Source organism: Monodon monoceros, unplaced genomic scaffold, assembly GCF_005190385.1.
Source record: "Monodon monoceros isolate NGI ecotype Baffin Bay Population unplaced genomic scaffold, NGI_Narwhal_1 Super_Scaffold_11, whole genome shotgun sequence".
NCBI lineage: Eukaryota > Metazoa > Chordata > Mammalia > Artiodactyla > Monodontidae > Monodon > Monodon monoceros.
Window position 1 is genome coordinate 58,262,700 of NW_021703767.1, and position 12,555 is coordinate 58,275,254.

The 12,555-nt window shown below is 41.3% G+C and overlaps 1 protein-coding gene across 6 annotated transcripts in view; it reads left to right on the forward strand.

Moving 5' to 3' along the window:
• The window catches only part of PHLDB2 (pleckstrin homology like domain family B member 2), a 246,037-nt gene that overhangs the window by 79,620 nt on the left and 153,862 nt on the right, over positions 1 to 12,555 (forward strand). The window lies entirely within an intron of this gene.

Genomic DNA, 12,555 nt, shown 5'->3' on the forward strand with positions numbered 1-12,555 from the left:
AGTTAGTAAGTACACAACAAACTGAGTTTTATAGATCATTAGGCCTTTATTCCTTCTCTGATGAGCTATTGTGCCTTATTTTTATTTGGTGATTTTTTTTCTCATTTTATACAGTAATGTTCATCTCTGAGATTGAGCTTTCGTGTGAAAGCCTTTGATGGAAAGTGTGGCTCCTGTTAGCACAAGCTGACTCATAAAAATGGGCTTTGGGAAGCCAGTCTTGCTTGAAAAGAAGTAAAAAAATCAACTGTGTGTTTGTTTGTGTTTCTCTTCTGTAAAGTATCAGAAAGAAGCGTAGTGGCCTTGCAAATGGAGATATGGTTGCCCCCCCCTTTTTTTTTGCTGCACCATGCAGAATGTGGGATCTTAGTTCCCCAACCAGGGATCGAACCCGTACCCCCTGCATTGGGAGTGTGGAGTCTTAACCACTGGACTGCCACAGAAGTCCCTTGGAGGCTATATATTAAATAAATGATATAATCTACTTTCTAAACTCAGTACAAACACATTCACAATATATGGTCACATAGTTTTGTTTGTTTTCTTTTGTTTCTTGTTTTACCCTCTCCCCCAATATGGGCTCTTGGTTACTGAGTCCATTTTCTCCCATTAGCATCAACTCTCAAGTCTCCTACTTAACTCCATTATCCAAGAACTCTAGGGGTTGACTTTAGCCCAAGTGGGTTAGTCTTGCTTCTACCTCTCAGGTAAGAGTCTCATTGGACAACTACAGCCAGGTTTTTTTCAATATCATACACTTTCACTGTTGAAGGTGGGTCCTACAGAGTCTAACATCTCTTTGTAGTAATGCCCTTGCTAGCTGGAGCTTTGCTAGTGCTACAGTGGTACCCAATAGTAAGGCTCCAATGTTGTAGCTCTTATGTCATATTCCACAAAGCTGACACCAGTCCAGACTAGCTGAATCGCAAGGAAATTCTGGCATCAGCAACATGCTGTGCCACATCCTTCTTATACATCTTGAACTTTGGTCACTAGACTAGATGCTTTCTTTCCTTAAAGTTCGTTTTATTTTACAGAGCTTGTTGCTTTTCCCTTCCAATGTACCTTTCAATGTTCATGTCCATCCTAGTTCATAATAAAAAATCTTTTTAACTTCAGGGATGTAGAATTTCAACTCATTCTTCTGCAAGAGAATCTGTAAAATCCAGGTTAGATAACCCATCTGAATTCAAGGCCACATAATCTTTCATGTATTATCATCTGAAGTGGAAGACCTATTTGCATCCTTAATGTATGGCATAGCCAGAGATGTCCCACTACACTGACTGCTTCCCATCTAGGGGACACTGGGTACAGGAGAACTTCATTTCAAATTCTAGTTTGTTTGTTTGTTCTCTTTTGGAGAATTTATGTAGTAGGGAATTTTGAGAAGCTGCTTAAAATGTCCAAAAAGCCAAAGTGGGTGTCCTAGAAACATAATTAGTACATTCTTTATGGACATACTATAATTCTTTTCAGGAAACAAACCCACTATTTTCTCAACCCTTATGTTGTTTATCCTTTAGAATATACCCCACTATCATACCATAGCTCGTTCTGATTTTCTTTTATCTGTGTACCTCAAAGATAAACAAACCTCACTGGGGTCTGTGAATTTAATTCTCAAGATGCATCCATATTTCTCAAATTATTGAGCTGGAAACCAAGCAAAGTTGGTGAGGGCTCAGATCTCATTTAGCGACCACATCTGTCATGGTATGAAGTGTGTCTCAGGCCTTAGTGGTTATGAAACTTTGCAGAAAATCAGTGTCCAAGTAGAAGGTCTAACCAAAAGAAACTTGGACTAAGGTCAAACCATCCTTGCCCTAGTGGCTTGAGGTTGTTCCTCTTTGTTTTTCTTGGACTCTCTAGAGGAGTCTGACCATATTCTCCTGCTTCTAACCGCTACATGTAGAATCAGAGCTGGCAGGGAACTGAGTGATCAGCTAGCCTAAAGCTTTATTTGAGTCACAAATTCCTCTACTGTTTTAATGATTGACACAGATGGCCAAGAGTACAAGTAAATACCCCATGTCTAAACATTGAAAAGTTAAAAACAAAGCTAAAAACGGGTTAAGAACAAATTCCAGAGTCAGGTAAGATTCTGCCTTCAGACCTTAGCAGCCAAAATATGCTAGTTCAGAGAGTAAAATTCCAGAACCAGAGTTTGTACCAAGATAGTTTTCCTTCCCTGGAGACCTCCTTCTCTCAAGTTCTGAAGTCCTCCTTCCCTGGAGACCTCAAGGAAAGTCTTCTTTTGGGTCTTACATGGGTCCTATTTTAGGATCCCCAATGATTCTGAGCTTCCAGTGGAATTCTGAACCATATCAGGTCTGCCTTCAGTAACTCTCCCAAGATAGGACCCAGAGAAACGCATGTCCTGCCACCTTGGTGAATTTCACATGCCTTTTCCGGGCCAGCAAGACTCAGCACTTCTAAGACCCAAGACACTGGGCCAAGGAGCCCAACAAATTGACTCTTCCAAGTTTCCAAAGGAAGATGTGTAAAGACTCTGCATTAGGGTTCTCCAGAGAAATAGAACATTTAGAATTTAAATATACATATACATGGGGCCCAGCCCTGCCTGCACCTTGCCTCCCAAAAGCACAGTTGTGGGGTTGCCTGGGGAATGCCCACGACAGAGCTCTCTCAGGAAGCATGCACTGCAAAGAGTCCCAGAACAAGGGTTGTCACAGGTTCAGGGCGGGGGCCTGTGGGCTGGTGGTGGAGTTGAGTACCAGTGTGACTGATGTCTATATCACCAGTCAGCTGGGCAAAGTACCATGAAGGAATAGCTACTGGCTTCAAGAGCTCCAACTCATGGCTGGCTGGTGGGTCCTTGAAGAGGAACTTGGCATAAATATATATGATTTATTTTATCATAAAGTAATAAATATATACGATTTATTTTAAGGAATTGGCTCACGTGATTATAGAGGCTGGAAAATTCAAAATCTGCAGGGTAAGCATGCTGGCTGGAGACCCAGGGAAGAACTGATATTGCAGCTCAAGTCCACAGGCAATCTACTGGCAGAATTTCCTCTTCTTCAGGGGAAGTCTGTCTTTTTTCTCTTAAGGCCTCCAACTGATTAGATGAAGCCCACCAACATTATTGAGAGTAAGCTGCTTTACTCAAACTCTACTCACTTAAATGTTAATCTCTTCTTTAAAAAACACCTTCATGGGCTTCCCTGTTGGCGCAGTGGTGAGAGTCCGCCTGCCGATGCAGGGGACACGGGTTCGTGCCCCGGTCCGGGAGGATCCCACATGCCGCGGAGCGGCTGTGCCGGTGAGCCATGGCCGCTGAGCCTGTGTGTCCGGAGCCTGTGCTCCGCAACGGGAGAGGCCACAACAGTGAGAGGCCTGTAAAAAAACAAACAAACAAACAAAAACACCTTCATGGTATAAGGAGCATTTCCTGAAATTGGAAAGATGTGGATGGGCATGTCTCAAAGCACAAAGAGAACTGAAGAAACTGGCATATATTTGAAAACAAAAACAAAACCAAAAACACCTTCACATCAACATCCAGACTAGTGTTAACCAAATATGTGGATACTGTGGCCTAGCCAAGTTGAAGCAAAATTAACCATCATAGGCTCCATGACAGCAAATCTGTTCTTAGATACAACAGCAGTAATGATTCTAAAAATAAGCCCTTGTTTGCCAAGTGCTATTACATTCTTTAAAGTTGTATTTGAACATGTCCATCTTACTATTTTACCTAGGAAAATATCAGTAAACCTAGAGGAGGCCCAGTAAGCTGCCTAGTGGTCAAAACCTCTAGATTTTATTTCCATTCTACTGCTGGCAGGCAAAAATGTCAGTACTGAAAAGACATATAACTTCCATGGGCTAACAGCTTTACTAGGCATGACCACATTTCCACAGGAAGAGTTTGAATTTCAGTTGTCAGGAAATCCTATATTTGGCAAATTGAGGTGATATGTAAAGCCCCATAAATAAAAGCAGGCCAGGTTACTTATAACTGTACTGATTACCTTTCCAGTCCCCACTTTTTGAAGACAGAACCTTAAGCAGTAAAGTTCTACTTTGCACTAGAGGGGGGAAAAATAGTATCTCCCCCTATATATATATATATAAATATATATATATATATATATATATATAAAAGGGGTGGAGAAACTTTTTTTCTATCTATATAAATAATCTGGATTCACTAAGGATTTTAAGAATCCAGATAAAATTTACCATGCTTTATAGACACTCAAATTAGTAGTCACAGGGACTATGCCATCCATTCAATCGATACATACTAACCAAAGAGGAAAAGAGAAAGAGATTTATAAGATGCAAAGTAGGAATATTAAACATAATAATAATAACATGGATTCAATACCAACTGTATATGCCAAATACTGCCAGACACATTATGTATACATTATTTCTAGTTCTAAATACTAGGCAGTAAATGTCATTTCTCCCAATTTAAAGGTAAGATTACGATTCAGAAAATTTGAATGACCTGCCTGAGGTACAGTGAAAACAAGTTGTTCTGCCAGGTTTCAAGCAGCCGCTTTCTTTGTGGAAAAGTGAAAGGCAGATGTAGAAACGATGCCTCTCAGACTTCTCTCAATTCCAGGAGTGTCAGGAAACTCAGGAACTTTCAGCGGACATATAAAGTAGCATCGATTCTTAGGGCTGAAAATCCCTTTGAGCAGTTTCCAGGCCACCTCAAGTTTCTGGAATTTTCTTAGTTCGTCTTAAAGAATGGGAATTTATTCAACTGCAGTGAAAATCCAATGAGAAAGACCAAAGTCAAGGTACAGAACCTTTTCCTATGAGCTCTAGGAAAGATTGGCAAGTTGCAGAAGAGGAAGCCTGAGGGGTCAAGTTGATGACCTGAGCTCTTTTCTTACTCTTATCTCTCTTCCTTGGTCCAAATCAGTGACAGGAACCAATACAAAAAGTCACCAAAACTCTTCTTCATTTATTCTTTCCTTCATTAATTGATCACATACTACATGCCAGGAAAAGCACTACAAATAGGAGATGACAGACACAGTCCCTGTGTCTTGAGGGACTTGCTGTCTAGCCCTGGAGAAAAACAAACAAATATGCACATAATTAAAATATACCTGGTTAAGTAATACAACAGATTTATATAATGGATAGTATGAGAGCATAGGAAGGGCATCAAGGGAGCAAGCAATTTACTTTCCTGGAAGGAATCTCAGAAATAGTAGTTGTGTCAGATGGTTGAAGGAGCAGCAGTAGTTGTATTAATAGCATATGGGCTCACCAGGTGATGCTGGGGTGCTCAAATGGTGTAACTTCCAAAGTAGCCTGTGACCAGGTGGCCTCAGGGACCAGGAGGAAGATGGGAGTTGAGAAAGATCCTGTTCATCTCTTCTGGGCCAAAATTCTTGATTTAAAGAGCTACAATTCCAACAGTTCCCATGGGTGAGGTGGGAATAAGTGTTCTGTAGTTTGCACCCCATTTGTTTGACCCCAGGCTGGTATGCCTGATAGGTTCTTATGTTTTTAGACACTTCCAGATATTAGTTCATCTGAATCAGCTCAACTCAGAAATTTCAAATACAGCAGTGCCATATCACAATGCTTGCAGAAAAGGTACGTATCATGGATTGAATTGTGGAATTGTGTGTCTGTAGATAAAAAAGAGTTTAAGACAGATAATCACTGATCTCAAGAGTCCTCTGTAAAGTAGCCAATCGCTATAACATCTAGAGCTGCATGAAGATCTTTCACTAGGATTAGCTCCACACTGACCAAAGTCTGACAGGCTTTCATAAACCTAGCAAAGGCTAGCTGTCTATTTACATCTGCTCAGACAGATACATTCACAGTAAACTTATTGGAGACAAATGTAAAATCACGATCAGTATGCATGAATTTTTGGATCTGTAGAATGGCTTAGTCATCATTATGTAATAGAGAATGTGTACTGGGTTCACTTACCATTAATGGGTGTAAAGAAAATGTCTTCTTGATTTCTCTGTGACTGGCCTGATGTTCCTCACCAGCCCCCTTTCCTCCGGGTAGCAGTGTGCGTGGGTATAGTGTAGTGGGTACGTGTGCGTGTGCATGTGCGTGTGCGTGTGTGTGTGTGTGTGTGGTGAGCCGGCAGGGTGAGGTAGGAAAGGGGTTGGAGATTTATGTCAAGCCAGTAGTCTCATCTGTCTCTTTAAGTAACTTATTCTCAGCTTAGATTACTCTCAAAAACGCTCAGTCTTTCAGAGCCCCACTTCCTCCTCTTTTAATAGCCAGGATGACATCTGAGTGTAGACGTGTAGCTCAAGGTAGTTAAAGGAGGCATGGTTCTAGGAGCTATGCTGAGCTGCCTGGATCTTCTATGGAGTGGCTGGTCTCAGCTGCTCCCTGGACTGACAGTTCTTTTGGCACCTGCTGCTGAAGGCCACAGCTGATGTACTTCATAATTTATGGTGGGTTTTCTCAGTTCATCTGGGTGCAGGAATTTCTCCTGATGACTCAATCCTTCCTTAGTCACCAGTGATGCTGCATGTCCCACCTGAGGTCTGACTGTTCTTCCCTAAAGGTTCCCAGGTCAGGTGTTTTGTTCTATAGCCCCCAGCTCCGCGGCCATTTTGCCCTTACTTGGTGATTTTCGGCAAACTTTCCCCACCCCTCCCAGGGCAAGTGGGAGTTTTTGAGTCCGGCCATGCCACTTGGGAACAAAGCTATATTCCAAGCCTGTCTCTATCTAATCTGCCCCACTTTTACTTTCATGTGACCACCTGTTAAGGGTTGAATTGTGTCCCACCCAAAAAGATATTTGAAGTCCTGACCCTCAGTATCTCAGAATGTGATCTTTTTGGGAAATAGGGTTGTTGCAGATGTGATAAGTTAAGATGAGGTCACGCAGTAGTAGGCTGGGCCCTTAATCCAACATGACTGCTGTCCTTCTAAGAAGAGACACAGAGACACAAATGTGTGAGGGAAGGAGGCCCTGTGACGACAGAGGTGGAGATTGAAATGCTGCAGCTGGAAGCCAACGAACAAATGCCAAGGGTTGCCAACAACTGCCGGAAGCTAGCAATAAGCAATGAAGTTTCTCCTGTGCAGGTTTCAGAGGGAGCATGCCCCTGCCAATGCCTTGATTTTGGACTTCTAGCCTCCAGAACTGTGAGACAATAAATACCTACTGTTTTAAGCCCCCGGTTTGTAGTACTTTCTTATAGCAGCTCCAGGAAACTAATACACCACCACAGGATAGAGCTGGAATTTCCTGGGTCCTGGGAGAGAGCCACCTGCCAGCATCCCAAACAGGAAGCAGGACGGACCCTGTGGGTTCTCCTCACTCAGATATTGCCCCACCCCTCCCGCATCTCCATCACCTTGCAGCCTCTGGAAGTCAGCTGACTGCCTGCTTTCCAGACATTTGCCTCTCCCTCTTCTCCCGACAATCCAGTGGGACCGAAAGTGTCCTTCTTTCCTAGCTTCCTTTTCCTTTCTGACTCAGATCACCCTTTTCTCAAACACTATGATCAAATCCACCAGGCCTTACCTCTTGGTATGTTGAAGAAAACAAAAGAAAGAAAGAAAGAAACTTAAAAATTACTTTTCTCTCCCCCCCCAAAAAATCTGGCTTTTCAATCTCTTGCTTTGTTGTAGACTCAAATATCCCATCTGAGATGCCAGAAGCAGGCTATTGACTGTCTCATTGTCTTTACAATTCCAAGTCTTATAACCATCGAAGGCTCATCACATGTAGCTCTGATGCAAAAAGCTCAGACTCAAAAGGTATTTGAGAGCAGAGTGGTCAGTCACAGAATTATTGCTTGATTACTTACCTTTTTGCAACTTGTAACATGCTCTCTCCTCTCCTTGAGAAATGAAGAAAAAAGAAATCCTTAGCTGTACCATGGGGTCTTGGGGAATCAGGGTCAATACTTCTCCTTATAAATAGATCTTTTATCTGACTCATTTGGTAGCTTCCACATGCAATCTTGCTGTGGGTTAATGGTCATAACGGTTTTAGTACTTACTGTCTGGCCATGTTCCTCCCAGGAACCCTGGAGTGGACATTACCGGTGGCCTACAGCACTCATTGTCTTTTCTTCCTTTCCAACAGACTATAATAATGTTTAGATATCCACTCCTTCCTGACACAGTCCATGTCCTCAATGGGCTGATAGGTCAAAGGGTTATTACATAACTTTTTCTTGTGATTGGTTCTGAAATGAGCATGTGATCCAAATTAGACTGATCAACGAGCTTCTGCTAGAGATTTCCAGGGAAAAACCTTCCTTGTCCTTAGGGGATGCTTCAGGAAGCAAGTCTCCTTTACACTGGAAGTGGAAGCAAAAAGCATGTCTCCCTGATTGCAGCTGGCAGCTGTCTCGCAGTTATGAGGACAACTGTCCTTAGGGTGAGGCCTGTGTTCAACAGAGCTGAGATGAAACGCATCTGAGTCCATTAACTGATGCCCACTTATCCGAGTCAATGACTTTCTATATGGTTTAAACTACTTTGACAGACTTGGAGTTGAGAGTATCCTAAAAGATTCGAACTTTAGTGGACATTTTAGAGTACGTACAATATGGGGGGAAAAGCCACAGATCAGTGTAACTTTTTTAGTCATTGATGCATAAATTTATTCTGCCTGGATGTTCTTGGAACTATGGAAAATTTGTTCCTTATATTTCTATTTCTAGTTACTTCACCTTTCTGTAGCATATCTTGATAGACGCATCTGCTCACACTAAGAACTTAACATTCAATGTATGAGTTCAAAGAATGGCTGTTCCATGGTGTACTCCCGAGAAGAAGGCTTTTTAGCTTTAACATTATCAATAATGTATAGGTGCGAGAACAGAAATACCAAAAAGGTAAAGACTTGCTTAAGCCCACAGATTTCCATAATCTAGGTAATTGTCACAAACACAGATCAGCGTAGAACAATTCCACAAACATACAAAAGGCCGAGATTTTCTCTGATATGTTGGACCCAGAGTCTTAACTCTGTCAATACATTTCTACTTTAATAATAGACGAAGATTCTTACACAATCAAAAGGAGAGATCTGTAGGGAGACATTAAGATGTTAGTTTCAAGAGATTCTCATCTTTTAGAACGTTTTTCTTTTCTTTTTCTTTTTTTTTCGGGGGGAGGGGGGCTGCACCGCATAGCATGCAGGATCTTAATTCCCCAACCAGGGATCTAGCCCGTGCCCTCTGCAGTGGAAATGTGGAGTCTTAACCACTGGACATCCCACCAGGGAGGTCCTAGAACTCTTAATGAAGCCAGGTGTAGTGGGAAATGCTTGTAGTAAAGTTAGATAAATAAGCATTTTCCATGGGAGGGATACACAAACCACATTTCTTTGTAAAGTAGCCAATCGCTACAACATCTAGAACTGCATGAAGATCTTTCACTAGGATTATTAGCTCCACACTGACGAAAGTCTGACAGGCTTTCATAAACCTAGCAAAGGCTAGCTGTCTATTTACATCTGCTCAGACAGATACATTCACAGTAAACTGTGAAATGAAGATTTTTTTCACTTGAATGTTCTCAATTTTTAACTCATTTAAATCATTAGTCTATAAGAGAGCTGGAAAAGGAAAGGAAGGTTGAAATGTAAGCAATTAGCTTCTCTTTGGTAGTTTTAAGAAGTTTAATTTAGGAAAGAGTTTCCTGGAATGAAATCTGGGTTATCTTTAAGTTTATCTTTGCCATCTCTCCTTAGTACGTTTAGTATTACTATATTAATACCACATTAAAACTTAATACTTTATTGTCTTATTAAATAGTCTTTTAAATGAAGCCTCAAAACTAAGCCAGGCAAGTAAAACTTTCAACATGGTATTTGCTGGAATTATCCAATTATTCAAAGGGATAAACCTGGCACATTAGGAAGAAGTTTACTCACATCCTCTTTATTCATGTCCAGAAAGTGTAGTCTTCTGAGGCGTTTGGGTAAATTTAAATGCCTGCACCATTTTTCCTCCCTTTGCCTAAGCATTGTGGAATCTTGGCAGCTAAAACAAGAATTGGACGCTACATTTTCTCTCAAATTGTTAGAGTCAGAACACAAGAAAGCATGATAAAAGTAGAACAAAGAGGAACTCCTTAAAGCCCAACAGTAATGCTGTAATTTTGCTCCAGTGCCAGGGGAGGAATGCAGGAACTCTGCCATCCACAGTCTTTTGGCAGTTCTGAGCAGGGAGGTGGGGTCACGTCATGTGGTGAGGAGGTGGGAGTGGGGGCAGGGAGTGAAGATTAGAGGAACCAGAACCCTCACCCTCTGGGAGAGACAGCCTATCATTGGGAGTAAGGCAGGTTACATATCTGCAGTTCTAATTGTAGGCCTGATTCCAGCCAGAACTTGCTGGGTGGTTTGGAAGCACCCTTGTAACTATTACAAGTCCATTCACCAAGGATGACAAGTTGTTCATTATGGCCCTTTGAGGTGTCTGTTTAAAACTGGGAGGTTTGGGATAAGTAATGCTAACATAAATGATGAAGCACTCACAATCCTGGATAAATAGATAACTAACTTATTTATCTAAGCTAATGCGAAGTGAATGTAAAGCAACACAATCACCTTTAACTTATCAACCTGGGTGGGGAAAAAAAACTAATCCGAAGATTTCCAAGGAATAAAACTAGTAAATGTAAGGTAGTACAATGATTTAGTTTAATTAATTTGATGCTTGGGCCCAGACAGTGTGCTTCCTTTGCTTTCTTTCACTGGATTTATTTATTCTGAAAGCAGATACTGAGGACCTCTGTACAATGGACTGAGCTGTGTTCTGCGTGCGCAAATCTGAATGAGTTTTTGATTATAATCCTCCATACTCTTAAAAGGAGTAGTGCATAACACGTGCTAAGTACTTAGTACCTTTTGAATGTTGAATGAATAATCCATAGCAAGAGATAAACCAGAAATCACTTCACCTACGATATTTTACAGAATATTTTCTTATTTACTTAAAGTTAACATTAAAATTCATTCTGTATATACCTGTTAGATGGGAAGGTGAAGACATCTGACTGTTAAAATTTGGTCAAAAAGGCACTAAATCGGTAATCAATGTACAAATAAAGAGCAATATATTTTGTGATTTCAAAGTATATCACAAACAATTTTCTTGAGCATGATTCTGTTAAATGAGAATGAGCTACTCTGTTTGGAGTGAACTCAAGGTTGACCTAAGGATCCTGTTAGAGCTCTAGTGAGACGCTGTATAAGAAAGTGCTTGGTAAAGTGCTATGAAACTTTTCATAGAGCACAGGGTCATCAGAATGGAAGCTGAAGTCAGACAGGCTGGAAACTGTCAGATAGTCCCAGGTCTGCTGCTGGCTGGCTGTACACCCTGGGGCAAGTTATTTTACCCCTGAAGCCTTAGTTTTCTCATACATAAAATGCAAAAGAATACTATCTACCTTATGCATTTTTAGTGACTACAAAGTGAGCTAAGGCACAGAAGCATTTTAGCCCAGTGGCAGTTCATAGCAAGAACTTAACATTAGCAATGATCTTCTTTTTCTTCATCATCAGAGCTCTTACTGCTAATCCTACAAAATGTCAAGATTGCCAAAAACAAAAAAAGGAAAGGTAAAACAAAAGTAAGCAAAAGTGCTGCTAAATCACATTCTTAGAGTCTCTCGCCTAGAACAGTCTGCAAATTGGTCTCTCCAGGCTTGTCCTCCTCAGACAGATGTTCCCAGCTATCAAAGTGACCTTATGGACGGAAACCTGACCATATCACTCCTCTAATCTCTTTCACAGTTGCCTGTTACCCACTGGGCAGAGTCTAGGTTTTTAGGGAGGGTCTTTCAGAACTGAGCCCCTGCCTGCCCCTTCACCCTTAGGTCTGACCAGGTAGACCAGATTTGATCAGGTAAATCAGCTACCGCCTGACCAAATCCTACTGGGTTATGACTCAGTTAAGAAAACACCAAAAAAATGAGCAACTCAGCTTAGACTCTATTACTTCTTGGGAAGCTACGTGCTTACCCATTTGTCAAATTGTTTATAAATACTCTATAATGTGAGCTCCTTATGGGTAGGGTCCCAGGGCTTACCATATATGTACTCGGTATATTTTAGGGGCTCCATAACTATTTCCAAATGAATGGCTGAATGAATAAATGAATACACCTCAGATAACCAGATGCAAACTATAGATTTGTAGAGTTGCTGGAGCCAGTATAAGTACCTTATAAGGGACCAAAAAGTAACATTCTTTTCCCAATCAAGTTTGAAAATAATGAAAAGATAGACATGGAAGTCTGGCAGAAGGAGATTAAAATGTCATCCTCATTACTGATAAAGATAATAAAGAAATGCATGGCTTAGGCGCATGACAACAGCGGGCTTCCTAAAAGACTTACCCACCAGCCACAGCACAGCTTCCACTAGAGGACTTGCCTCTGCACAACTTAGGGGCAGAAGGAGCAGACCAAAATGTGTACTTCCTGAGGTCAGCTCGCTCCCAACTACGCAGCGCCAGTTTATTTCTTAAAGGCACTAATGAGACATGCTTCTTCTCTGGGACAAAGTGAGTCAAATAGGGGAGAGAGAGACCACGAAGGTTACAGCAA